Here is a 25,941-nt window from a genome sequence, read left to right as displayed (position 1 = left end):
AAATTCTGCCACGGAAAATATGCTGCGGACAGCCGAGAAGAGCCCGCCCACTTTCAAATACGCAGCGGGAAACCCGCCAAAAAATACGTCCGTGTGAGCGTACCCTTATGAAGTTTTGGCATTTTTCTTCCCAATTTTTCAATAGAATCCCTTGAGTCACAAGATGAAAGAATCACATGACTTGTAAAGAGAAAAGCCAGGGAGAAAAAAAATGCCAATAATAATAATAATGATAATAATAATCCTACACATAGGGGGAGATGTATGAAATCCTGTGCAGAGGAAGTTGACCAGTTGCCCATAGCAACCAATCAGATCGCTTCTTTCACTTTTCAGAGGCCTTTTTAAAAATGAAAGAAGCAAGCTGATTGGTTGCTATGGGCAACTGGTCAACTGGTTTTCCTCTTCACAGGTTTTGATAAATCTCCCCCAGTGTTTTTGTCAAAAATGCCACAAAGATGTCATTTTGGTAGAAAATAAATGAGGTGGGGCAGTTTTTGTGGTGTTTTTCAAAAATTGCGACTGTTACAAGGCTTAGGCTGGGATTAAACACAGTGTATATGTGGCAATTTTCAAATCACACATTGCTTTATCTTTGGCAGTCACCCCCCCCCCCCCATGTCAGGGCATGCTGGGAGTTGTAGTTTTGCTACAAGTGAACAGCCACAAGGGATAACTGATGCAGTATGTCAATCTAGGGCCATGGTGTCTGCTCTTGAACTGGCAGCGGGAGCCACGACCACTTTAAATCAATGGCTGCCGGGACGTTTGACGAGTGACATCCTATGCTGCAGGGACGTCACTCGATGGACGCCCAGGCTGTTGGGGCCACAAAATGATGTTACAAATATCAAGCGTCTGGATAGGAGAAACAAATATAACGCACCCATAGGGAGTAGCGCCATTTTGTAAAAAATGCAAAAAAAAAATCCCTTAGATAACAGTCATGCAGAATATGTAAAAAAGCTTTTTTTTAGGTTTCAGCCAATCAGAGAGCAGCACTGCTCAAATAGAACTCCCAGGAGGTAGCAGCGTGTCACACATGTGATGTCATAACCATTGTCCACCAGAGAGCAGCACTGAGCAGATATAACACTGCTCCTGCTCATTCTTCACCAGTGAGGGGCCGGTGCTGGACACTGTAGGGACGCGGGAATGTGAAGTCAAAAACATGACTGTGACTGGTAAGTGCCACATTAGTGTTTAGTGCAGTACCATGTGCATTTCTACAATAAACATGTCAATAATCTATCTTTTGTTTTCCTATCTTAGATGCACTATTTCCAGCATGTGGAGTAGCATTTCCGGACTTACTGCAAGAAGTTGGATGATGGCCTAGATTTCCGGACTTACAGCAAGACGTTGGATGAAGGCCTAGATTTCCGGACCTACAGCAAGAAGTTGGATGAAGGCACAGCCCCTCAAATCACGCACATACACAGACACATTTGCCCAAATTCTAGAGGTAACCTCCTTTAGTATGCCCAGAGGAAGGGCAATACAGTAGCCATGGATTCCCTACAGGTTTCCTCCCCTCTGGAGGTTTTTCCTGTCCTGAGTTAGTTACTGTACGCTCTTTGTGAGTGATGGGAGGTTACAAAAAATCCCCTACACAAACATTTTAATAAATAATAAATAAAGTTTCCCTTTTTTAAACTGTTCTTTGACTTGTTCAACTCATTTAATTTTATTTCTGTGTGTGAAAAATAGGGTTAAAAATATATGGATGACATGAGCTTTTTAAGTGTCAAATGTTGCTCTCCTGCACAATCTGCACAGTGCGGTGCAGAGAGAGGCGGCTGATGCTGGTTGGTATAGTTGCTGAGGCAACCGTAGCACACCCACCAAGTTCTGTGCATAAGCCTTTTTCTGATGAACCGGAACTTGCTAGGGGTCATACCAGGGGCGTAGGAACCGGGGGGACGGGGGGGATATATCCCCCCCAAGAATTAAGGCTGGGGGACCGATAATGGCTTCACCCCCCCCCCCCCCACTCGCCGCCCACTGCCCGCCGCCGCTACTACGCCCGCACCATGCCGCTCAGCACAGCACCCTGTCTGACTCTGAGGCTGTCCCTGTCTCCCAGTCCCAGTCGAAAACTTTACCTGGCACTGTGCAATGCTGTGCGACTGGATCTGCGGAGGGACGTTGCGGAAGCGACGTCACTCTGCAGACCCGCGCAGGACGTCACGTCACTCGCAGAGACTGAGAGGAGACTGGAGAGGTGCTGCGGTAGTAGGTAAGTGTGTCTGTGTGTGTCTGTTACTATGTGTGTGTCAGTGTTTGTGTGTCTGTCGGCCAGTGTGTGTGTGTCAGTGTTTGTGTGTCTGACACTGTCAGCCAGTGTGCGTGTCTCTGAATTCCACCCCACCCACCCCAATTCCTCTGTGGCAATTCCCCCCCACTATACGTATGGGGAAGAGAGGGGGGGGGGGGGTAACTGCCTATACCTATGGTGAAGAGAGGGGGGGTAACTGCCTACACCTATGGTGAAGAGAGGGGGGGGGGGTAACTGCCTATACCTATGGGGAAGAGGGGGGGGGTAACTGCCTATACCTATGGGGAAGAGGGGGGGGTAACTTACTATACGTATCGGAAGAGAGAGGGGGGGGGTAACTGCCTACACCTATGGTGAAGAGAGGGGGGGAGTAACTGCCTATACCTATGGGGAAGAAGGGGGGGTAACTGCCTATACCTATGGGGAAGAAGGGGGGGGTAACTGCCTATACCTATGGGGAAGGGGGGGGGGGTAACTGCCTATACCTATGGGGAAGGGGGGGGGGTAACTGCCTATTCTCTAAATGTAATTTTTTTGTGCGATATAGGAAAGTTCCCCCCGCATATATATTGTATCCATCCCATCCCCTCTGCCATTTCTTTACCCCTGATCCCTCGTCCTCTGTGCAATCGGGCCACACCCTTTTTTTAAGCTCCACCCCCACATAGCCACACCCACAACCGGTATTTTTCTGAGGGAAAGGTGGCAACCCTATACTACCTGTATTCTTCGGCAGGCCCCGCTGATGCCTGCGGCCTGCACGTATTAATTCATTACTTTCCCTTTAAGAAAGTAATGAATTCTGGGGGATGAGTGAGGCGATGTGCCTGTGCGCAGTTACGTACTGCAGCGTAGCTCTATTTGCCCGCCAAAGAAGAGCTGTGTCACAGTTGGAAAAGAGCCCTTCACCAAGACGGTCGCCTGCAAGGTAGCTCCTGCTGCTCCAGCTTAATCTATGGCCGCCCGCCCGCCTGCAATGATATTTCTCACATGAATCATCATCATTCAGCTTTCTACTAGGAAAGCTGAGTAAATGATGATTCCTATGAGAAATATAATTGCAGCCATATTTTTTTCACCCAGCTTTCCTAGACTGTCTTCGGAAAGTTTGCCTAAATATGTGGTAATATATATTTAGGAAATGTTTGCTGTATTGAAGTCTAGGAAAGCTGGGTGGAAAAAATATGCCTGCAATTATATTTCTCACAGGAATCACTCAGCTTTCCTAGTAGGATTCCTGTGAGAAATATAATTGCAGCCGTCTTTTTTCCACCCAGCTTTACTAGGCTTCAAAACAGCCAAGTTTGCCTACATATGCGGTAACACCTAAAATATAATTGCACAAATCTAACAGCAGCCATAGGAAATATTATTGCAGCCATATTTTTTTCACCCAGCTTTCCTAGACTTCAATACAGCAAACATTGCCTAAATATATGTTACCACATATTTAGGCAAACTTTGCTGTTCTGAAGACAGTCTAGGAAAGCTGGGTGAAAAAAATATGGCTGCAATAATATTTCCTATGGGTGCTGTTAGATTTGTGCAATTATATTTTAGGTGTTACCGCATATGTAGGCAAACTTGGCTGTTTTGAAGCCTAGGAAAGCTGTGTGGAAAAAATATGGCTGCAATAAAATTTTTCACTCAGCTTTCCTATGGCTGCTGTTAGATTTGTGCAATTATATTTTAGGTGTTACCGCATATGTAGGCAAACTTGGCTGTTTTGAAGCCTAGGAAAGCTGGGTGGAAAAAATATGTCTGCAATAGTATTTTTCACTCAGCTTTCCTATGGGTGCTGTTAGATTTGTGCAATTATATTTTAGGTGTTACCGCATATGTAGGCAGACTTGGCTGTTTTGAAGCCTAGGAAAGCTGGGTGGAAAAAATATGGCTGCAATAATATTTTTCACTCAGCTTTCCTATGGCTGCTGTTAGATTTGTGCAATTATATTTTACTTGTTACCGCATATGTAGGCAAACTTGGCTGTTTTGAAGCCTAGGAAAGCTGGGTGGAAAAAATATGGCTGCAATAATATTTTTCACTTTGCTTTCCTTTGGCTGCTGCTAGATTTGTGCAATTATATAACAATATACCGGGTATATGAAAATGATGTCAATAGTGCCTACACTAACCCCTCGTCCTGACCTCACACACAGCCTACCTCCCACAGTCCTGACAGATCCCTATACCTTGAATTCACTGCTTCCTGAAGGTACCTGTGATGAGGAGCCTGTATTGACCCGCCCCATTTAGTCCCTCCCCTTTTAGTCCCTCCCCTTTTATTGCTCCACCTTTTTTCGACGTCTCAATGCTATACCCCCCAGATTTTTTGGGCTTCCTACGCCCCTGGGTCATACAGTTGCAAAGGATCAACTTTTGGGTACGTGCACTGGCACTTAACCCATTGGGGATGGAAGGTGTATGGATACGCCCTCGCGTCCCGTCACATTAGGACAGAGGGCGTACCTGTATGCCCTCTGTATTTCCGATCACTGCCGCTCTCCAGGCGGTGATCCTACCGGGATGACTTCTGAAATCATTCAGCAGGCATCCTCCATGTATCTCTATGGGAGAGGCGGGGATGCAGCGTTCGTGCCTCCCCCATGGAACTGTATGGGGAGGGTGTATGGAGGGGGCGTACCATCGACCTCCATACACATTACACGCATTAGCTGCTCACATAGAGAGGCAATGCGGGGGCCCTGTTTGGGAGATCATGGGGGGTCCGAGTGGTGGTCAGACACTTATCTTTTGCTGCAGATGTCCTTTAAGCCAGCTGAATGTCTGCTAGGTGCCGCTAAAGTAATTGGATCTCATAGATGGTCCGGTGGAAATCAGCCCAAAGAATGAAAAAGTTAATTCTTTGGGCAGATGTCCATACCACTGTGAGGATTTTACACTATGCACAGTGCAGCAGAATCCCATAGAAAACAATGGGAGTCTGCTGCAAGTGGATTTCTGCCGACAGACTGTCTCCAGTGTGAACGATACCCAACTACCCCAAGACTCCTTAGTACTCTTTCAGACCCATCTTTCCCATCTTCCTTTAGACCCCTAAGTCCCCAAGACTCCTCTGCCCCCATCATCCTCCTTAACACTTTTCTGACCTCCGCCCATACCCCTTCACCCCCCTAAGACCCCTCAGTCAGCCTTTTCTACACTTTTGTGCCCTCCCAGCCCACTTCTCCTCAGACACCCCCTTCAATCATCCTTCACACTGTTCTGCTCCCCTCCCAAGACCCCTCAGTCATCCTCCTTTACTTTTCTGCACCACCCCCAGACCGCTTCCCCCAAGACCCCTCAGTCATCCTCCTTCCCACTTTTCTGCCCCCAGCCCTTCTACTCTGCACCCTGTCATCATTCATCCTCCTTTACACCTTTCTGCCCCCCCCCAGAATCATCCTCCCCCAAGACCTCCCAGTCATCCTTCTTTACACTTTTCTGACCCCCCCCCCCAGATCCCTTCTCCACCCCAAGACTCCTCAGTCATCCTCCTTCACATTTTTCAGGCCCTCCCAGACCCCTTCTTCTCCACACATTCCCTTTAGTCACCCTCCATCAAACTATTCTGCCCTCTCAGACTCATCCTCCCCCAAGACCCCCCAATCATCCTCCGTCACACTTTTCTGTCCCCCCAGACTCATCCTCCCCCAAGACCCCTAGTCATCCTCTTTCACACTGCCCCCTTCTCTTCCGCACCCCTCCCATCAGTCATCCTCTATCACATTTTTCTGCCCCCCCCCAGACCCCTCATTCCTACGCACACCCCTCTTCAGTCATCCGCCTTTACATGTTTCTTCCCAGCCTTCTTCTCCTCTGCATCCTCCCTGCCATTTAATTATCATCCTTTATACTTTCTGCCTTTCCCCCTTCCTCTCTTACCTTGTAGGGGACAGGGGCGGATCCGGAGTCTAGTCTCGGGAGGGGCACTATTAGAGTATCAGGCGCTGGTCGACACGCCCCCTCCCATAGACTTGCATTGAGGGGGTGTGGTTTGACATAACAAGGGGCGTGGCTATGACATCACAACCCCCGCAGCCTGTACCCAGGGTTTGGAACAAAATGTTCAGAACGCTGGGGCAGTGGAGCACCTCTTTAAGTATGCAGCATAGTGTCCCCACACCAGATAGGCAGCATAGTTTCCAGTTCCCCACACTAGGTAGACAGCATAGTTCCCCCACATTAGGTTGTAGTCCACCCCCCCCCCAATTAGGTTGGCAGTATAGTTCCCCCACATTAGGTTGTAGCTCCCCCACATTAGGTAGGCAGTATAGTTCCCCCACAATAGGTAGGCAGTATAGTTCCCCCACATTAGGTTGTAGTTTCCCCACATTAGGTTGGCACTATAGTTCCCCCACATTAGGTTGGCACTATAGTTCTCCTACATTAGGTTGGCAGTATAGTTCCCCCACATTTAGTTTGCAGTATAGTTCCCCCACATTAGGTTGGCAGTATAGTTGTGATGTCCGCAGTGTAGCAGGTTGCAGAAAATAATTTCCAGCATAATAATCAAATATACAAATTGTCACAGAATGGGAAAGTGCTAAAGAAGTTTTTACCATTTAAAACTACAGCTCCCAGTATGACCTAAGTAGTGGTAAGGGTATGCTGGGAGTTGTTGTTTCACCCATGAAAACTGCAAAACTTACAAGTGACTTCAGTTTTGATGGGACATAGTGAGGCGAATACACATTGATATCAGTGACTACAGGTGACAGCTTCTTAATTTGTCAGCGGATTCTGATCCTCTATATGAAAACAATAATTATTGCAATACTGCTAAACACCGTATCCTCTGAATACACCACACTGTAGCCTCTGAATATAATACTACCACAAATTGCACCCTCTGAATATAATACTATCACACACTGCACCCTCTGAATATAATACTACCACACACTGCACCCTCTGAATACAATACTACCACACACTGTATCCTCTGAATATAATACTACCACACACTGTACCCTCTGAATATTATACTACCACACACTGCACCCTCTGAATATTATACTAGCACACACTGCGCCCTCTGAATATAATACTACCACACACTGTACCCTCTGAATATAATACTATCACACACTGTACCCTCTGAGTATAATACTATCACACACTGTATCCTCTGAATATAATACTATCACACACTGTACCCTCTGAATATAATACTACCACACATTGCGCTCTCTAAATATAATACTACCACACACTGTACCCTCTGAATATAATACTACCACACACTGTACCCTCTGAATATAATACTATCACACACTGTATCCTCTGAATATAATACTATCACACACTGTACCCTCTGAATATAATACTACCACACATTGCGCTTTCTAAATATAATACTACCACACACTGCGCTCTATGAATATAAAACTACCACACACTGCGCTCTCTGAATATAAAACTACCACACACAGCACTCTCTAAATACAATACTATCACACACTGTAGCCTCTGAATATAATACTACCACACACAGTGCTCTCTGAATATAATACTACCACACACAGCGCTCTCTGAATATAATACTATCACACACTGTACCCTCTGAATATAATATTACCACACACTGCGCTCTTTGAATATAAAACTACCACACACTGCGCTCTCTGAACATAATACTACCACACACTGTACCCTCTAAATGTAATATTACCACACACTGTACCCTCTGAATATAATACTACCAAACACTGCACAATCTGAATATAATACTATCACACACTGTACCCTCTGAATATAATACTACCACACACTGTACCTTATGAATATAATACTGCCACACACTGCGCTCTCTGATCATAATACTACCACACGCTGTACCCTCTAAATGTAATAATACCACACACTGTACCCTCTGAATATAATACTACCAAACACTGCGCCCTCTGAATATAATACTACCACACACTGCGCTCTCTGAATATACTACCACATACTGTGCTCTCTGAAAATAATACTGCAACATACTGCGTTCTCTGAATATAATACTTCCATACACTGTACCATCTGAATATAACCTTGCCGTGCAGTGCACCCTCTGAATACAATACTGTAATGTATTGTGGCCCATAAAAATCGTACCAAACCTGCACCATACCTCTAAAATGCAAAACACTCTGTGCCCCTCACATATAGTAATTATGCCCCATCCTGTGCCCCCATATATAATAATTATGGCCCCTCCTGCACCCCCCACATATTAATAATGTCCGTCCTGTTCCCCCCCCACATAATAAAAATGCTCTCTGTCCTGTGCCCCTTACATATAATGCCCCCTATGCTGTGCCATTCACATATAATGCCCCCTATGCTGTGCCACTCACATATAATGCCCACTGTTCTGTGCCCCTTACATATAATGCCCCCTGTGCTGTGTCCCTTACATATAATACCCCCGTCATGCTCCCCTAACATTTAATGCCCCCTGTGCTGTGTCCCTCATATAATGCTCTCATCATGTGCCCCTCACATATACTGCCCCCAGTCCTGTGCCCCTAACATATAATGCCCCCCTGTGACGTGCCCCTCACATATAATGCCCCCTGTGCTGTGCCCCTCACATATAATGCCCCCGTCATGCTCCCCTAACATTTAATGCCCCCTGTGCTGTGTCCCTCATATAATGCTCTCATCATGTGCCCCTCACATATACTGCCCCTGTCCTGTGTCCCTAACATATAATGCCCCCTGTGACTTGCCCCTCACATATAATGCCCCCTGTCCTGCCCCACAGGGGGGCATCATATGTGAGGGACACATGAAAGAAGCATTATATCTGAAGGGCACATGATGATGATGGGGGCTTTATTTGTGAGGGGCACTGCACAGGGGGCATTATATGTGAAGAGCACAAGACAGGGGACCCCCTGTCATGTGCTCTTCACATATAATGCCCCCCAGTCAGGGGAACCTCACATCAAATTTATCCTTTTTTGTGCCCCCTAAGTTTTTTTATTGCCCCCTGAGCCCAGTGCCATATAGATGTGCCAAACAGTAAAAGAAAACTACATACACTTATATTACGTTCCCACACTGAGAAGCTGTCTTCTTCTTAGTTGCACAGACAGTGCAGACAGGTGAGCGACGAGCCGCGGTGACGGGATCTTCAGGCGCCGGCGCGATAATGTGACATCATCACTCCGGCCTGCCGCTGATCGCCGATCACGTTCCAGCGGCGAGAAAGGTAAATTAATGAGCGAATGGTGGAGTGAGAGCTGACAGCTCCCGCTCCACCATGTTAGAGATCGGGGGGCAGAAATCTCGGGGGGGGGGGCAATTGCCCCCCCTCCCCCCCCCCCGGGTTCTGCCACTGGTAGGGGAGGCTTAGTCAGCAGGCTGTAGAAGTGAGCGGGGCTCCGGGTTCCTCTCCTCCTCGGAGCAGAGTAGCTGGGGCAGGGACGTCTGTGACATCAGGGGCGTGCCTGCGCACGGACGTTTGCTGCTCTTAAAGCAGCATTGTCCCTGCCCAGGCTCACTGCACTTGGGGCCGGGGGACTGGTCACCGGACGGAGCACGACCCCTTTTAGGGTATGAGGCGGGCTGTGTCAGTGAGCAGGCAGAGCAGGCTGTTTTCTTCACTGCACCGGCCACTACTTTCAAAGCGGAAGCCGAGGCTTTTAAAGCAGTGGCCGGTGTAGTGCAGAAAACAGGTGTATCACGACAGGGCAGGTGGACGGCCCAGCCCGCCGGGCAAATGCCCGATGTCTAGTCTGGCCCTGAATGGCAGTCGCAGACAGTCCCTCTCTCTCTCAAAGTCTCCTATAGGCTCCAACAGCAGCAATCTTTTATCTGAGCTGCTGCTTGCTGAGTCAGCCTGTCTGTAGGGTGCACCTTCTCAGTGTTGACTGTAAGGCTATTGTGGTGTCCCGGTACCATATTGCATACCGTACCTTGTATGGTGGTCCCCAAAGTCAGAGTAACTACGCTCAGGTAGGGTCCCCAGGGTGGGACAGCCCCTAGTTGCCTTTCCTCTACTCTAATTCTGTGATGTTTTACGTGTAAATATTTAATAATAATGTACCGTATTTATATATATTTATATACATATGTTTATAGGATTGCATTGTGCTTTCATATTGCTGTCTTATTACTATTTTTGTGATTTCTGTTTATATTTATTTATATATTTTTTTCATACATTGTCATATGGATATGTAATTCTATGTAACAACTCTTTTCAAAAAGCACTCTAATGGTTAATTCCTGGAGGTATATATACCTGTTACCAGCCTCCCCTTGTCATGCCTGATGAAGCTGCGCATGCGCAGCGAAACGCGTTGCATCTAATAAATCCATTGATTTTACTTGGCTGTCTGATGGTTCCTCTCTCCGCCAGACAAACTCCTGACTCCCTGGTCATTCGCCTTTGATTCTACACCTATCCAGGAGGGCTGCAGTGGACCTGCCTTCATATCTCTTCTGCTCCTAACCTTGTTGTGTGTGGGCGCACAACCAACTTCGGTAAGCGGCTTGGGAATCACCTTCCCCTACCCCCACCTGCAAGATCTACTGATCCCGCACATGAGGCGCCTTCCTTCCTTTCTCTAGATTTCACTCACATCGGCTGACCGCGGTGTGGATTCCACAAGAATCATTCCTAGAAGTGCTGCTCTCACGGGATCCTCCTCACACCATTGTGGTTACTGACCCCTTGCTGGGATCACCTATCGCTCTGGACTCTTCGATTAGTAGGACTTATTATTTTACGATTTGTGTTTTCCCATTGTATTATTTTGTTTTTTTGTTTTTGTTTTGTTTTATTTCACTTTACTTTATTTTATTATTATTATTATTTTTATTTTGTTATTTAATTTAATTTATTTTGTTATCCCATTTATTTTATTTATTGTCTATAACCAGTATATTTTTATTTACTATTTATTATTAATTATTATTTTTATATATTTTTTTCTATTGCTCTCCTTGCTCGGACATGGAGTATTTTCCTGATCGTGACCATGTTAGGAACTCCCTGATCAGCCAACTCTTAGGTGCGGCAAAAATTAACCCTGCACCACCTGGTGGCTTTGTTCCGGGAGCCCTCACAGAGGACGATCTTAGTAAATTGACGGCTCTTTTTATTGATTATGAAAGTTGTTGTAAGTTTGAATTGCAGCATAATTTAGATGTTTTATTTTTACAAAGATATCTTAATGATAGTTTCACCCCGAGGGGTCTGAGATTACCCTTTGAATCCTCCTTTCCTGAGGATCCTCTTTTTACTAAAGAGTGGGATGAATTTACGGAAAATTGTTCTAGGGGACTTGTCACTCGTCTCCTGGACAAAAGAAATACATTAGTCCTCTATTATCGGGACAAAGCTAGGTCCATTAAAAATACTCTGGCAACCTTTTCGGGTTATTCTGAATATCATAAACTTGAAGGACTTCTATCTAATAGATTAGAAAAATTGGAGATAGAAACCATAAATAAAAAAGTACATAAGTTTAATCGTGACAAACAGGATTACATGTGTGGCCAAATACATAAATGGCCAAGATATAATCCTCAGAAACAAATGTCTAATAACACTTTATCCTCTAAAAAACAGGAAAACCCAATTAATTCTGTTCTTAAAACATCGTCTGTCACTCCCTTGGGGACTGACAAAAAATTTGAACATAGCAGAACTATAGTAAATTCAGCTCGTAATAATTCCCAACACTCTAATTCAAAAAATTCTAATAACAAGAAAAATCATATTACTTCTGAAACCAAATCATCAGCGAATAAATCTTTTATGCCTACTGCTAATACCAATGCAAGTTGTAACCAAAAAATAATTACCAGTACATGTATTACCCCTGCTAATTCTAACACTAATGTGCTTAACAACACTACCACTAATACTCTCTCATCACTAGACAGACCAGCACCTAACATGGTCTGTCCTTTGCTTCCTCCTCTCACTTTTTTGGATCCTTGTCATGGGTTGGACCCGGGTTCCGGGGCAGTGGGGGGTCTCTATGTTGGGCAGCCTTGTAATTCTCTCGACTGCTCCATTGATCCCTCCCTTCTCACGGTGCACAAGGTTTCTATGTCTGACATGAGTTCCACACTCATTGATAGCTCACAATATGACACGCTTGACACCCCAGGGAGTTCTACTCCTGCTTCCACCTCCTCATCTTCTTTTTACAATTGCCCTCTCACTACAGATGCCACTTTAGCGTGCAATGCCAATTTGGATGTACGCTTACGCACGATCACCCAGTATTACCCCCTCATAAAGACATCAAATCGAACACAATCTATAAAAAGAAAGGAAAACCCAGAGGTTGCAGAGGAGGTCAGAGAAAACGCCAACCCACCTCTACAATTATCTCAAAGACAGAAAAATTAATAACTAAAAAAGAAATTATAAAAATTTTCAATTTATCTAGCTATATACTTTCCGAAAATGAAACTAATTTACTTGCGAAAGGGCTGTCTTTTTGTCCTGCTGCACGTCCGAACGATTTTCAGTTATTTTTAGATCTAAACGATTTTATTTGTAGATTAACATTGAGTCGTCACTTCTTTATCCAGAACAGATCGGACCATCAAACTACTAATACCCCCCAAATTTCGAATTTGGGAGTTTGTAATTCTAATATTGATAACACTTCAACTCCTGTTACCACACTAGTTGACATGACTCAAGCTCGTCATGTACCAGTAAAACCCAAATCTTCGTTTTACCCTCTACACAATCGTGGCAGCCATCTTGAAACTTTTTATCATATGGTCATGCAGGATTTTTCAAATTTATGTGATAAATCTGTTATTTTTAAGGAAAATGATAATCTAACTTCTGCTGAGAGAATTGGGGATTTTCCTAGTCCCTTATGACGGAAAATATAGATTTTATTAAAGACAGGAGGCAAACATTTTGCATACTCTTCTTTTACTACTCAGGTGTTAGCAGCAAGGTATAATCACAAGGTACATAGAAAAAAACGTTACATATGCAAATAAGGTGTGTCAGGTAACCAATCAGGTGCTAGCATAGGTGATAAGAGACAAGGTAACATACAATACTTCCTCTTCTTTGATGTCACAGTATAACGATATAGTATAGCATAAACCTAAAACATAACAGAAAAAACGCTAAAGTCCACTTGTTGGTAAACAAGAAAATATATATAGATGGAGTAAAGTCCACACAAAAAATTTTTTGTTCTTGAGGTTGGAAATCACGTGGAGGAAAGTTTCTTTGAGCGATGAACTGGAGCAACTTTATGAACTGGAAACAAGTCCTAGAAGATGTAGGTAGCCAAGTGTTCTGTTGACTCGAAGATAGTTGTCAAACCAAAAGTTACACTGAAAGAACAAAGATAATATAATAATAATAAAGGGAAGGGATAAAGGGGGGGGAAATGTTTGCCTCCTGTCTTTAATAAAATCTATATTTTCCGTCATAAGGGACTAGGAAAATCCCCAATTTTATTACAAGACTGGAGGCTCCATTTTGCAAGTTTAAAGCTATAGAAAGGAAACTTGAATAAAAAATATGACAGGATATATACAAGTTTAAACAATTGCCATAGAAACATGCGAGTCTGGTCTGAAATAAAAGGTTTTAAAAGTTGATTCGGAACTCCAATTGGCGGCTTTAAGAATATCCGAAAGGGATACCCCTGATTGTTTCAGCTTAGTGGACATGGCTCCTCTGGAGGAGTGGGCTTTAAAGATAGAAATGTCAATACCTGCCAATTGCATAATCTGCTTCATCCATCTGGCCAAAGAAGGGGATGAAACAGGACGGTAAGGTTTACAGAAGGAAATGAGTAATTGAGTGTCAGAAGGGTTACGGAAAGATTGTGTTCTTTGTTCATAAGCCTGTAGGCATGAAACTACACAGAGATGTGTCTGTTGAGGGAAAGATGGATAGAATACCGAATGAAGAGAAGTTTTAGTACGTCTGTATATAGAAAAACGAACACCATCAGGTAAGAACTGTCTGTGAGATATATCTAAGGCTCTGACATCCGAAATTCGTTTAAGGGATATCAAGCAAAGGAGGGCCGTTAATTTAAAAGATAGTACTTTTAATGTAAGGGAATGGTTATCACCTAAGGAATTCAAATATTGCAAAAGAATATTCACATCCCAGGTAGACTGGTATCTGGGTAATGGTGGACGTCTGAATTTTATGCCTTTTAGTAATTTACAAATTAAGGGATGTTTACCCACAGATATATAATTAATAGGAGCGTGGTAGAAGGAAATGGCTGATCTATAGACGTTTATGGTACGGTAAGCTTTTCCCGTATCAAAAGATGAAGATAAAAAATTTATAATATGATTTAAAGGTGCATGTACGGGATCCAAACCCCGTTGCATGCACCAACCAGACCAAATTTTCCAGGCTGATCTGTAAGCAGATCTGGTACCTGGAGCCCAGGCGTCTGAGAGGATTTCTCTAGATGAGTTAGAAAGTCCAAAACCCGGGTCTGGTGACCCGAAACACACCAGGCTATCAACAGAAGATTGTTGGATGTTATGAGAGGATGAGGGTTCCCTAGAGAATCCCGAAGTAGGAAAGGATGAGAAGGGAGTAAGCGAGGGAAATCGATAAGCATTTCCAGAATCTGAGGGAACCAAGATTGTGTTGGCCACCAAGGAGTGATGAGAGTTACTGTTGATTTCTGAGATTTTATGAGAAGGAGAACTCTCGGAATCAGGATAAAGGGAGGAAATGCATAAAGGTTCTCCAAGGGCCAATGTTGGAGGAGGGCATCTATGCCCTCTGCCTCCGGATCGGGACGCCAGCTGTAAAAGCGATGAATCTGTCGATTCAATCGGGATGCAAAGAGGTCTAGGAGAAAAGGACCCCACAAGGAATTGATGCGATTGAATATCTGAGGATCCAATTGCCAATCGCTGGAATCCGTAAGGAAACGGGAGTTCCAGTCCGCGATGATATTGGAAAGACCTGGTAAGTATTCTGCCTTGATGGTGATGTTTCTGTGAAGACAGTAGTGCCAAAGATCTTTGGCGATGTTGGCCAGAAGAAAAGATTTCGTACCACCAAGTTTGTTGATATACTGTACTGCGGAGATATTGTCCATCCGTAAGAGGATGCAACAATCTGATCTGTTCTTCGCAAAGCTCTTGAGAGCGAAGAACCCTGCCAGTAATTCCAAACAGTTGATGTGGAATAGAGATTCTTCTGGAGACCATTTTCCTCCTGTTGAAGAGGATCCGCATCGGGCCCCCCAACCTGAACGACTGGCATCTGATTCTATAATCAGATCTGGAACAGAATTGAAGATAGTCTTTCCATTTCAAACTTGAAGATGTTTTAGCCACCAAAGAAGTTCTTCTTTGGTATCTGGGGTTAGGGCTATTTCGTCTGAATATCCTAAGCCGTTTCGAAGATGATGCGCTTTTAGACGTTGGAGAGCTCGGTAATGAAGCGGGGCTGGGAAAATTGCTTGGATTGAAGCAGAAAGGAGACCCACTACCCGGGCTATGGAACGAAGAGAGACTGTTTGTTTGTTTAGGATGGAATAAATTTCCCTCCGAATGGTCTTCATCCTCCTGGAAGGGAGGCTGAGTAGGGCAGATTGGGTGTTTATCAGGAACCCCAAAAATTCTACCTCCTTGGAGGGAGCAAGGATGGATTTTTCCGTGTTGATAATAAAGCCCAGATTGGAGAGAAGAGATAGAGTCCATTGAATGTGGAGTCGAATTAGAGATAAATATTGGGCCATAAGAAGTATATCGTCCAGATATATAATCAGACGGACTCCACGTGCTCTTAGAACTGCCACGACTGGTTTGAGTAGCTTTGTAAAGCACCATGGGGCCGAGGATAGGCCGAATGGTAGGCAGGTGAACTGCCATCTTTGATCCTTCCATAAAAATTGGAGGTATGGTTGAGATTCGTGATGTATTGGAACTGTGAGGTATGCATCCTTGAGATCTATTTTCGCTAGCCAGTCGTCTGGTAATAGCAGATCTCTCAAAAGGTGGATGCCCTCCATCTTGAAATGTTGATAGATCACATAATTGTTTAAATTTTTTAGATTTATGACAGGTCTGTATCCCCCGTCCTTCTTTTTTACTAGAAAAAGGTTGCTCAGGAAACCCTGAGAATGTAAGGGTACCTGAATGATTGCATTTTTGGAAATCAACTCCTTGATTTCTGTCTCTATAAGGGATTTGTTCTCCTCTGAGAAATGAATTGGTTGTGGAATTGAACATTGAATTGGAGTTTGGACAAATTCTATTTGATAACCTAGGATTGAGTTTACGACCCAAGGGTCGGATGTTATCATGGCCCAAGTATGGGAAAAATATGCAATCCTTACTCCTAATGGAAGTGGGGAAGAAAACCTACAGACACCTAATGTCACCTACAGACGTTCCAAAAATCTCAGCAATTTATTAGCCCCCAGCAGATTTTCCGAATATCGTACACCACAGAATTCCTGTTCTATTAAACCATATTGTTTTCCTTGTAAAAAAAGTCGCTGCCTCTGTTGTGAATGGATTATCCAAACTGATACTTTTTCTTCCTTTTTTACACAACAAACATTTAAAATTAAGGATTCACTAAATTGCGACACCACTTTTGCTATCTATTTATTAACCTGTGGTTGCGATCGCCAATACGTTGGCCGTACCACACAAACGGTGCGCTCCAGGATGAACAAACACAGATGGAACATAAAACATGGTTTTTTGTTGCATAGTCTTTCCCGTCACTTCACTCTTTATCATCAAAAAAACACTGAAACTTTAAAATTAATTATTTTAGAAACTATCCCCATTCATTTACCTAATAGAATACAAAGACTGAACAATCGCGAATCCTTTTGGATTCACAAACTACATACTTTGCACCCTCAAGGTTTTAATGAATGTATCGATACAGTTAAATAATTTGATAATTTGGGATTTAAAAATTTCCCATCTTTCCATATGGATTAATTTAGAAAATATTATACCTTGATTTTTTCTTTGTTCCTTCTGTACTGTTCACCCTGGAGCGCCCCACGGTGTATTTATTTATTCCTTATGTTTTATTATCTAAGTTTTGTTTATTTTCCTTTCTTTTTTACATATAAACATCTTTGTATTTTTAATTTATTTATTGTTTGTTAATCTGGATTCTTGTACGAATATTCACACCCTGCGTTTTCGCCGGTTGCTGTATTCAATACCGCATTAGTTAATTGAGTTCATCTTATTCTCTAAGTAGTGTTCATACATTTCCTTTTTGATCAGTTGCGATTTGGTTTATCGCACTGTCATTTATTTTTTACTATTTTATTTTTTAATAAGGTAGCGATATACAATTAAATAATAATTTTTCTATCTCTTGAATCAATTGACATGACTCTTTATATCAAATATATTTTTTGAAATAATATCCAACTTGTGTTGTTGAATGCCGCACCGGCGATTTAGCGGTGCGATTTCTTGAGTCGCTTGTGGTGTTACATTCACATCACATGCGATAATTATAATTATATTATATTATATATATTTATATACATATGTTTATAGGATTGCATTGTGCTTTCATATTGCTGTCTTATTACTATTTTTGTGATTTCTGTTTATATTTATTTATATATTTTTTTCATACATTGTCATATGGATATGTAATTCTATGTAACAACTCTTTTCAAAAAGCACTCTAATGGTTAATTCCTGGAGGTATATATACCTGTTACCAGCCTCCCCTTGTCATGCCTGATGAAGCTGCGCATGCGCAGCGAAACGCGTTGCATCTAATAAATCCATTGATTTTACTTGGCTGTCTGATGGTTCCTCTCTGCGCCAGACAAACTCCTGACTCCCTGGTCATTCACCTTTGATTCTGCAGAAGCCCCCGGGAAAGGCAGGGGGAGAAAGGCCATCACTGCCCGCTTCTTTCCCCCTGCTTTTCCTGGGGTCTAGAGCCCTGCTGCCGCTGCTTCTCTCCCCCTGGCTATCGGCGCCGCTTCTCTCCCCCTGGCTATCGGCGCTGCTGCCCCATTGCCGGCGTCACTGCCCCATTGCCTCCCCCATCTCCGGTTTTATGATTACCTGTTGCCGGGGTTGGGTCCGCTCTGCCTCTTGCTCCTGTGTGGTGTCTCCTGTGCCGTTGCTATGCGTTGCACTATGCAATGACGAGTGATGTCACGTTGAAGACGTCACTCGTCCTTGCGCCTCGCAGCACATAGCAACGACACAGGAGATGTCACACCGGAGCCAGAAGCAGCGCGGACCCAACCCCGGCAACAGGTAATTATAAAACCGGGGATGGAGGAGGCAATGGGGCAGCTGCGCCGGCAAACGTTTTTTACAAAATATCCTTGGTAAAATGAGGGTGCGTGTTTTAGGCCGGTGCGTGGTACACCCCGATAAATACGGTATATTTAATATAATGTATAGTATATAACATAACTTGTTAGCGTCGCAGGACCTTCGGTCATGTGACTGGGTTAAATCCTCTATGGTATGTTAGAGGACCTTTGGAGGTCCTTGGGTCACCAGCTACCCATAATCCTGTGTGAAGGTGATTGATCAGTATTGGACCAATTAGCTCTAGTCCAGCCCCTGCCCATATAAGGGAGCTGTAGCCAATTATCGCTCTCTTGAGTTGCTGCTCTCGTGGATGCCGGACTAGCAGGACGGATCTGCGCAACTTTCAAAGACACGCTAGGCCTGAAAATCTACTGGCCTCAGCTGAAATAAACCGTGAGTTCTAAACTAATCCCCGCTAAAGCTAGCGTGACTACTGGACCACAACTAAATCCCCTAAATCCAGTGGAACAGCGCATATCAATCTAAAGACTCAAAATTGCTTAAGGTCCCAACCTTTGTCAATCTCCAAGAGAACTTGCAAATGTAGAGACTGTTCCTGTTGTGAAGTTTGCATAAAATCTTCAGTAAAAGTTACAACTGTTTTCAGCAAGCTCTCCGGTTGTGTACATTCAATTATTCAATACCTCCCTATCGCTCTTGGGAAGGGTGGCGGTAGGACAAGCAATACAGAGGAGCCGTCACCCTGGTGTCACGAATAGCAAGGGTAAACCAGATACCCTTTAGTCACTGCACAGCTACACCCCATATACCCTACTCCCCCAGGCTATCACATAGCTTTTTGGTGTCCTACGAACAGGACATGGGTGTGTGCCTACAGCTGTTGCCACCAAACAAAGTGTACTCCCTCCTATGTAAAGGACTTTACTTATGTACTGTGAACCTCCTTCAAAGCTACGGGACTGTGTTTCTGGTGCTGTGTGCAAAAAGTGCGCACGAAATGTAAGGGGAGAGGCGAAAAGTACTGCGAAGCTGCAATTTGCAGCGCAAGGGGTTAAAGGCAGCGCTAGTCCTTCCCGCACGTGCGATCCTGAAACTCCGCCTACCGAGGTATCCGGAGCCGCGGCGGCCATCTTCACCGAGCCTCAAACAGAAGACCTACAGAAAAGCATAGTTAAAACAATAAAGAAACGCAGAGTGTTGCAGAGGACCGAAAGCTTTAACCCCTTCCCGCTATTGGACGTATGCATACGTCCAGGCGAATTACACGTTCGCGCAAATGGACGTATGCATACGTCCAAGCGATCTCCTGCTCTGCCGCGGGCAGCGCAGGAGATCGCGGGTGGGACTCAGCTGTCAATCACAGCCGGAGTCCCACCGCAGCTGCCGGGGCCGCGATCGCGCCGGTCCCGGCAGCATTAACCCCATAGATGCCGTGATCAGTTCTGATCACGGCATCTACGGTGTTTACAGGGGGAGCGCTCTCCCCCTGCCCATCAATCGCGGCGCCGCGATAAAATAAGGGGGATCGGGGGTGTCCAAGACACCCTCGATCCCCCTTGAAGAGATAGGAGTGAGGTGGCAGGGTTGCCACCCCTCCTATCCCTGCTATTGATCGGCGGAGCGGCCGACCAATAGCAGACTGGGGCGGGGGGGTTAAAGTTCGGTTCCCCCCGCTATGCCCACCCATCGGTGTCCGGGCACAGCGGGGGGAACCGTGTAATAGCGGCAGCGGTGGTCACTTACCCGGCGGCGGCGGCTGTGATTACGGCGGCGGTGGAGGTAAGTATGACGCCGCGTGTGCAGAGTCTGTTGCCTAGCAACATCTGCAGGGCGACAGTTTAGAGAGTGGTCTCTAAACTGTCGCCCTCCAGATGTTGCAAAACTACAACTCCCACCATGCCTTGACAGCTGTTTGCTGTGTTGGCATGCTGGGAGTTGTAGTTTTGCAAGATTTAGAGGGGTTCAGGCTGGAGATCACTGACAGTGGTCTCTAAACTGTAGCCCTCCAGATATTACAAAACTACAACTCCCAGCATGCCCAGACAGCAGTTTGCTGTCTTAGCATGCTGAGATTTGTAGTTTTGCAACATCTGGAGGGCCACAGTTTAGAGACCACTGTCAGTGATCTCCAGCCTCAACCCCTCTAAATCTTGCAAAACTACAACTCCCAGCATTCAGGAACAGCAAATGGCTGTCTCGGCATGCTGGGAGTTGTACTTGCGTGCCTCCAGCTGTTGCATAACTACATCTCCCAGCATTCCCTTTGGCAATCAGTACATGCTGAGAGTTGTAGTTCTGCAACAGCTGGAGGCACACTGGTTGGGAAATACCGAGTTAGGTAATAGGTTCTATTATCTAACTCAGTATTTTCCAACCAGTGTGCCTCCAGCTGTTGCAAAACTACAACTCCCAGCATGCACGTTCTGTCAGTGCATGCTGGGAGTTGTAGTTCCCCCCCCCCCCTCCCATGTGAATGTACAGGTTACATTCACACTGGCGACGGATTACAGCGAGTTCCCTGCTTCAGGTTTGAGCAGCTCAAACTCCTAGCGGGAGACTCAGTGTAGTCCGCCGTCAGTGTGAATGTAACCTAAAAACACTACACTACACTAACATAAAATAAAGAGTAAAACACTACATATACACACGTACACTGCCCCCCCCCCCACCACCACCCCTTCCCCCCCAATAAAAATGAAAAACGTATCCTACAGCAGTGTTTCCAAAACGGAGCCTCCAGCTGTTGCAAAACAAAAACTCCCAGCATTTCCGGACAGCCATTGACTGTCCAAGCATGCTGGGAGTTTAGCAACAGCTGGAGGCACCCTGTTTGAGAATCACTGGTGTAGAATACCCCTATGTCCACCCCTATGCAAATCCCTAATTTAGGCCTCAAATGCACATGGCACTCTCTCACTTCGGAGCCCTGGCGTATTTCAAGGCAACAGTTTAGGGTCACATATGGGGTATTTCCGTACTCGGGAGAAATTGCCTAACAAATTTTGGGGGGCTTTTTCTCCTTTTACCCCTTATGAAAAGGTAAAGTTGGGGTCTACACCAGCATGTTAGTGTAAAAAAAAAATCATTTTTGTACACTAACATACTGGTGTTGCCCCATACTTTAATATTTCACAAGCGGTAAAAGAAAAAAAGCCTCCAAAATTTGTAACGCAATTTCTCCTGAGGACGGAGATACCCCATATGTGGGCGCAAAGTGTTCTGGGGGCGCACAACAAGGCCCAGAAGGGAGAGTGCACCATGTAAATTTGAGGTCTAAATTGGTGATTTGCACAGGGGTGGCTGATTTTACAGCGGTTCTGACATAAGTGCAAAACAATAAATACCCACATGTGACCCCATTTTGGAAACGACACCCCTCACGGAATGTAACAAGGGGTACAGTGAGCATTTAAACCCCACAGGTGTCTGACAGATCTTTGAAACAGGGGTCTGTGAAAATGAAAAATAAAATTTTTAATTTGCACAGCCCACTGTTCCAAAGATCCGTCAAATGCCAGTGGGGTTTAAATTCTCCCTGCACCCCTTATTACCTTCCGTGAGGGGTGTAGTTTTAAAAATGGGGTCACATGTGGGGGGGTCCACTGTTCTGGCACCACGGGGGGGCTTTGGAACTGCACATGGCCAAATTCTCTCTCCAAAAGCTCAATGATGCTCCTTCTCTTCTGAGCATTGTAGTTCGCCCCCAGTGCACTTCACGTCCACTTATTGGGTATTTCCATACTCAGAAGAGATGGGGTTACAAATTTTGGGGGGTATTTTCTGCTATTATCCCTTGTAAAAATGTAAAATTTGGGGGAAAACAAGCATTTTAGTGTAAAATTTTTTTTTTTTTTACATATGCAAAAGTCGTGAAACACCTGTGGGGTATTAAGGTTCACTTTACCCCTTGTTATGTTCCCCAAGGGGTCTAGTTTCCAAAATGGTATGCCATGTGTTTTTTTTTTCTGTCCTGGCACCATAGGTGCTTCCTAAATGCGGCATGCCCCCAGAGCAAAATTTGCTTCCAAAAAGCCAAATGTGACTCCTTCTCTTCTGAGACCTGTAGTGCGCCAGCAGAGCACTTTTCATCCCCATATTGGGTGTTTTCTGAATCGGGAGAAATTGGGCTTCAAATTTTGGGGGGTATTTTCTGCTATTACCTTTTTTAAAAATGTAAAATTTTTGCTAAACCAAGCATTTTGGTAAAAAAAATTTTTTTTTTTTTACATATGCAAAAGTCGTGAAACACCTGTGGGGTATTAAGGTTCACTTTATCCCTTGTTACGTTCCTCAAGGAGTCTAGTTTCCAAAATGGTATGCCATGTCATTTTTTTTTGCTGTCCTGGCACCATAGGGGCTTCCTAAATGCGACATGCCCCCCGAACAAAATTTGCTCTCAAAAAGCCAAATATGACTCCTTCTCTTCTGAGCATTGTAGTTCGCCCGTAATGCACTTCAGGTCAACTTATGGGGTACCTCCATACTCAGAAGAGATGGGGTTACACATTTTGAGGGGTATTTTCTGCTATTAACCCTTGCAAAAATGTGAAATTTGGGGGGAAACACACATTTTAGTGAAATTTTTTTTTTTTTTTTTTACATATGCAAAAGTCATGAAACACCTGTGGGGTATTAAGGCTCACTTAATTCCTTGTTACGTTCCTCAAGGGGTCTAGTTTCCAAAATGGTATGCCATGTTTTTTTTTTTTGCTGTTTTGGCACCATAGGGGCTTCCTAAATGCAACATGCCCCCAAAAAACCATTTCAGAAAAACGTACTCTCCAAAATCCCCTTGTCGCTCCTTCGCTTCTGAGCCCTCTACTGCGCCCGCCGAACAATTTACATAGACATATGAGGTATGTGCTTACTCGAGAGAAATTGGGCTACAAATTCAAATATAAATTTTATCCTTTTACCCCTTGTAAAAATTCAAAAATTGGGTCTACAAGAACATGCAAGTGTAAAAAATGAAGATTTTGAATTTTCTCCTTCACTTTGCTGCTTTTCCTGTGAAACACCTAAAGGGTTAAAACGCTTACTGAATGTCATTTTGAATACTTTGGGGGGTGTAGTTTTTATAATGGGGTCTTTTATGGGGTATTTCTAATATGAAGACCCTTCAAATCCACTTCAAACCTGAACAGGTCCATGAAAAATAGCGAGTTTGAAAATTTTGTGAAAAATTGTAAAATTGCTGCTGAACTTTGAAGCCCTCTGGTGTCTTCCAAAAGTAAAAACTCATAAATTTTATGATGAAAATGTAAAGTAGACATATTGTATATGTGAATCCAAAAAAAAAAATATTTGGAATATCCATTTTCCTTACAAACAGAGAGCTTCAAAGTTAGAAAAATGCTAAATTTTCAATTTTTTCATTAAATTTGGGGATTTTTCACCAAGAAAGGATGCAAGTTACCACAAAAATTTACCACTATGTTAAAGTAGAATATGTCACGGAAAAACAATCTCGGAATCAGATTGATAACTAAAAGCATTCCAGAGTTATTAATGTTTAAAGTGACAGTGGTCAGATGTGCAAAAAAGGGCTGCGTCCTAGAGGTGAAAATGGGCTGTGTCCTTAAGGGGTTAAAGAGCCAGCACGGTGTAAAACCCTGAAGTGCCAGGTCACTATGTTAAGATCTTGGCTGGGTTCTACTCAACTCACGATCGTCGCACTCAAGTTCCAGCTCAATGCACTCAATTTCCAGATCAGCCATCTAAAGTTCGAGATCTACTCACTCAAGTTCCAGATTAAAGAACAGCTACTTCTTGTAAAGGGACCGAAATTCCCGAGCTTCATTTATAGGGACAATTCCGTTTGCCGAAATGTGGGATCCAGCAGCAGCAATACCGCTTCCAGGACCTGCTCTAGTACCTGCTCCAGCGTCTGCAACACCTGCATCCCCTATTCAGCAAGATGGTGGTGCTCCGGTGGTTTCATCAGCAGAACCAGCACAGTTGGCAGGACAAGTTAAACCCGATTCATCTCCAGCTACTGCACTGACCTCCAGGACACCTGCTGCCGCACCTGTCTTCCTGGGAAATCCTGTCCTCCCACACTACAACGGTGATCTGTTTACACTGAGGGACTTCAAGGAGAAGATATCCAGCCTCTTCGCTTTTTATGCTTTCTCCCCTCATCTGCAGGTGCAGTTACTTACTGGACAGCTGCAGGGACCTGCATTAGAGGAGATATGCACATGGCCACCGGCCGACAAGGCTACAGTAGGGAAAATCTTTGAGGGGCTCTATCAAGTGTTCGAGTCTCAAACCCCCTCTGAGGTACGTCTGAGACTGTATGAGCGACGTCAGAAGCCAGGTGAGACTCTTCGGGCCTATGCTGTAGCCCTACAGAACGCTTTAAAAGCAGTACAAAAGCTAGATGGTATTACACCCGATCAGGGCAACAGGGTGTTGATGGACAGGTTCATAGATGGGGCACAGAACAAGTGGGATAAGGCCAAACTCAGGATGCTGGCAGAACAGAATTCCGACATGGCTTTCCCTGCCTTCAAGAGGTTAGCCATCAAAGTCATTGAGTCAGGGCCCCACGCGGAAGAAGTTAGGCCCGCTCTGCTGAATCATTGGGAGCCCCGGCCGTAACCACGCCTCAGCCCGCAACTGCCTCGACTCCCTCTAGTCCCTGGGCTAATGACTTACAACATGTACGGCAGGACATTGATCAGTTAACTAAAGCTGTTAAAGCCATGGTGGGCAGGGCTAACTCACCTTCATCCAAGGAGCCTGCCCCTCGCCCTGCCAGGCCACCTAGTACCCCTCTTGTCAGGCCAGGCCCCCTGGGACTCCACGACCTGTTTGTAGTCATTGTAATAAGACTGGACACTGGAAGAGCCAATGTTGGGCTTTAAACGGGCATCCCCTGCAGTCGAGGACCGCACCCCGGGAGTAACCATTGAAGGTCCAGAATTAAGAAGCACCAAAATAGGACTATCGATGTATGTTGCCCCCTGCCCCTATGTACAAATTGTGGTAGAAGGGGTTAAATTGCAGGCCTTGATCGACACTGGGTCCCAAGTGTCCACTATTCCTCAAGGGGTGTTTTACAAATATTGGGGTCCTGAGATGTTTATGCGAGCCTAATGATGTAGACTTTCGGGTGATGGCAGGGAATGGGAAACCTGTACCGAAGCATGGCTGCTGTGAGCCCACAGTGCAAGTAGGGAATCATGTCCTCAGGGTACAAGGTGTTATTGTTACTAGTGTTGGTGATGAACATGCTGCTGAGTTTATTTTAGGAATGAACATCATGAGACACTGTTTTGATGACATAGTTAACTCATTGCGTGCCTCTCTTCCCTACATGTCACCCTCTGGCCAGCGAGCCGCGCAACACCACCTCAGGATACTCCAAGCTGACAAGTTCGCCAATCCTCAA

At 44.7% G+C, this 25,941-nt stretch overlaps 1 long non-coding RNA gene across 2 annotated transcripts; it reads left to right on the top strand.

Annotated features, from left to right (window-relative positions):
* Positions 1-470: 470 nt before the first annotated feature.
* Positions 471-1,661, top strand: LOC130345372 (uncharacterized). 2 transcript variants are annotated; one of them, XR_008884197.1, is made up of 3 exons: positions 471-485; positions 978-1,184; positions 1,273-1,661. It is a non-coding gene; the product is annotated as an uncharacterized LOC130345372 (long non-coding RNA). The 2 variants fall into 2 exon arrangements; XR_008884147.1 differs by lacking the exon at positions 471-485 and having other exon boundaries at positions 739-1,184.
* The last annotated feature ends 24,280 nt before the right edge of the window (positions 1,662-25,941 follow it).

The sequence above is a fragment of the Hyla sarda genome, chromosome 1, assembly GCF_029499605.1.
Source record: "Hyla sarda isolate aHylSar1 chromosome 1, aHylSar1.hap1, whole genome shotgun sequence".
NCBI classification, from domain to species: domain Eukaryota; kingdom Metazoa; phylum Chordata; class Amphibia; order Anura; family Hylidae; genus Hyla; species Hyla sarda.
Note: the sequence above shows the minus strand (reverse complement) of the source record. Positions and strands in the feature narration are given on the sequence as shown.